Source organism: Gavialis gangeticus, unplaced genomic scaffold (genome assembly GCF_001723915.1).
Source record: "Gavialis gangeticus isolate Ggan-Ray unplaced genomic scaffold, GavGan_comp1, whole genome shotgun sequence".
Taxonomy (NCBI): domain Eukaryota; kingdom Metazoa; phylum Chordata; order Crocodylia; family Gavialidae; genus Gavialis; species Gavialis gangeticus.
Genome location: NW_017729026.1, coordinates 21,846,314 through 21,849,988, shown reverse-complemented (window position 1 = coordinate 21,849,988; position 3,675 = coordinate 21,846,314).

The window sequence follows — 3,675 nt, the reverse complement described above, 5'->3', positions numbered from 1 at the left end:
TGTTTGCATCTGTGTGTGTGAGGGGGGAAGCAGGTCATGTGCTAGGTCCCAGGAGCCAGCTGAGGGTGGAGGGAAGAGTGGCAGGAGGTGCATGCAGCAGAGCTCACCTAGGCAGTATGGTGCAGGTGCAAGTGCAGTTGCAGTTTGTCCCCTCCCTTCCAATCTGGCCTGTGACTGCCCCCACACCCTGACAATGCTTTGCATGGATCCAAGCTTTTCCAGCTCCCACCTGGAGAAGCCCATGCCATACTCCAACCTGCAACCACCCCATGCTGGGCAGTTTCTGCCTCAGCATGCAGGGCTCCAGTTCCAGCTCCTGACTGCTTTCCACCCGCTCAGCTGCCCACAGATGGGTGCTCATAGCACTGGGTATGTGGACTGGGTGGAAGGTGGCTGAGAGCTGGAGCCAGAGACCCATACACTGGGATAGGATCCACCTGGATTTGGCTTCCCCCTCCACTGGAGCAGTGCAGCAGGGAGGAGGAGCTTCTGTAGGTGGGGGGAGCCAAGCACTACCCAAGTGCTTGCAGCAGAAACAGCAGCACCAGGAAGCTGTACATGCTGGCTAGGGTTGCAGCACTGCTGTCAGTGGGTGCAGGGTGGGTGTGGGCAGGAGTGCAGTTCATGGGTGGGAGCAGGTGGGGCTTGGCTCCATGAAGAGTGCTGTGAGGTAGCCATAGACTGGATACAATCAATTGGCAGGCTGGATCTGGCTTGTGGACCATATTTTGCCCACCCTTGTTCTAGCTCCATCCTTTTTTTAACCACCCTTCATGGAGTTGAAGACTGTTGTTATATTTAGGTCCACTCAATTACTAAGCTACTGAATAATTTCATTAACCCCCTGTGACAGGATCGTCCCCAGAGGTGGCTATGACTTCTTCTAGTGGTCAAACTAATCTTGCCCCCACTGCAACTTTTCAGAGTAACCCCTTTTCCTTTCTTACCTATCAGTCCTTGATTTATCTGTTAAGCATGTAGGAAGGCTGCCCAGAGTCCTGGAGTGATCCTGGTGGTGCTCTCCATAGTCTTACTTCACTTACTGAGCTAGACCCTCAGTTCTCCTTATCACCGAACCCTCAGTCTACTAACAAATTATTCTAATTGTTGTTTGCACTACTCCTGCCCCACTGGCACTGTTTTCCATATGTGTACTGATAATAGCCCTATAGACCCTAATCGCCTCAGGGTGCTAATCATGGCCAGCAGCCTCCCCATAGCCATGCCCATGCTTTGCAAGTCCTAGTCTGATGTTTATTCACTGGATCTGTTCATCCTGGCTCCAGTCTATTCCTGGCTTCCGCCCCTTTGTCCAGGCTTTGGCCCTCTTGGCTTTAGCCCGGGGAGGGCAATTATTTTGAGCGGAGGGCCGCTTACTGAGTTTTGGCTAGCCATCGAGGGCCGCATGATAGGCAGCCAGGGGCAAATAAGTATTAATTTTCTAAATTTTTAGGGGTCCAGTGGGCCGGATAGAATGGCCTGGTGGGCCGCATCCGGCCCCTGGGCCGCATTTTGCCCACCCCTGCCTTAGCCTGTCTCCTTTTGGCATTAACCTGCCTTGCCTTCATCTCCACCCAGGCTTCAGCTTTCTCAACATAAGCCTGTTCTGGCTTGAGCCCCTCCTCCACTTCAGCCTCACTACCTTAGCCTTAGCCCTCTCAGCTTTGGCCTAACTCACCCCCTGGCTACCATCACTTTGTACCAGCCCTTGGCCCTCTTGAGACTGAGCTTTCCATTCCACCAGTTAAACAAAGCCACTTTTAGTACATTACACAAGTGCAATTGTATAGATCATACTTTAGTTGCAAACAGCCCAATGCCATAAATCCAAGAGATGTAAACTTTTCCATTGTAGAGCTGGTTAAAAGTACCAGACATATTTCTTGATTTTTTTAATGAAAAAATGAATGTTTTTATTTCACTTAGAACTCTTCATGAAATTTCATTTTGAAGCATTGTAAGAACTTTCATTTTGCTTGCTTGCTTGCTGGGAAATATTGTCCTTTTTTTCCTCATCAGTGGTATCAGGAAAGCATAAAAAGTTAGAGCAAGTAGAACTATTTTTTTCCAACACTGCCAAGCAGAAAGTAGACACAAAATAGGTGATTTCTTGTGGAAAATGTGTGTTTAACATAAAGCCATATTTTGCTATGATTTTATTTGTAACAAATTCTTCTCCGTGCAGCTGATCTCTAAAACTAGCTGCCATCAAGGGAGAAGTGGTATCACAAGGCAGGGAGCAGGTGATCAGATCCATGTGGTATAGATAATACCCCAGTTTTCCTCAGTACTGTGTCGTCCTTACTCAGAGAAATAATAACAACAAGTGAAGCCATATAAAAATTGTTCTGGAAGGGTTCTCGGAAGGTCATTTAGTTCAGCTCGCTGCTTAAGGCAGCTGGGATGCTTGTACATGTGACAAAAATTGCCCCTTTTTGCAGTTTCATTGTGTCACACTGTACATATGTAGGGTTGGGTTTTTTTATGTTTAACTGACCATTACATTGCAAACTAAACCACATTAGCATGTAGTTTAATTTGCAATGTAGCTATTTGTAATGTTGCAGCCTTTTGACAGCTTGCCATCTCCAGCCACAGGAGAGGCGGGTTGAAGGCAGAAGTGGTGAGGGGCACAATCCTTTTTTTTCCGCAGAGCCTGCCCATGTCTCCTTCATGGGGCAAGCTGCAGGTGGGCAGAGCAGCTCCTGAGCTGTAAGGGGGCTGGGTCCTTCCCTCCACAGCTGCACTCCCCAGGGCCAACTGGCCAGACTGCTAGAGGGCCAAATGCTGTCCAAGCTCGGGCTCAGGGAAGAGTTGGATCAGTCTGGGTGCTGTCTCTAAGCTGAGGTAGCATCCACCCACTAGCCACCCACCTGGGTGGCCCTAGAGAGCATTGCCACCTTGAAGGAAAGGACTGGCCCCCCACCCCTTCCAGTCAGGGGCTCCACAAAATTAGGCTCCATTGGGGAAAAAAAATGTGAGGGGCTCGATCCTTTTTTTTTCTGAAGAGTCTGCCCGCATCTCCCACAGCTGGTGGGGAGGAGGGGTGTGAGCTGCTAGCAGGTCCTGAACTTCAGGGTGCCCTGGACCTTCCCTCCATGGTGATGACACCCCCTGGGGTCAGATGGGTGGGTGGTTAGCAGGCAGGTGCTGCCTCAGGTTGGAGGCAGCCTGATCAACTCTTTCCTGAGCCCAAGCTGGGGCACATCCAGTCTGCTAGCAGTCCACCCAGGTGTCCCTAGGGGATGCTGTCACAGTTGAGAAAAATACCAGGGCCCCCACAGCTCAGGGGCTGCTTGGTCCACCAGCAGCTCCCCCTTGGCTGCAGGAGATGCAGGCAGGCTCCACATAAAACAAAACAAAACAAAACAAAACAAAACAAAACAAAACAAAAGGATTAGGCCCCTTGCTGTAACAGTGATGGAAGCCCCTAAATTGAAATGGTGGGTTTTTAATCATCACAATTAAAAATCAACTGTTTCAATTTAGGAGACTAAACTCCCATCGTGTACAAATGACCCATCATCCCTCCCTAAACTATCCCAGGCAAATATTTGTCTAACCTCCACTTAAAAACATCCACTAATTCTCTACATACATTGTTCCATGGTATAACCATTCTCATTTTTTTCTTAAAATCTAATCTAAATATCCCTTACCACAGTTGCAGCTCAT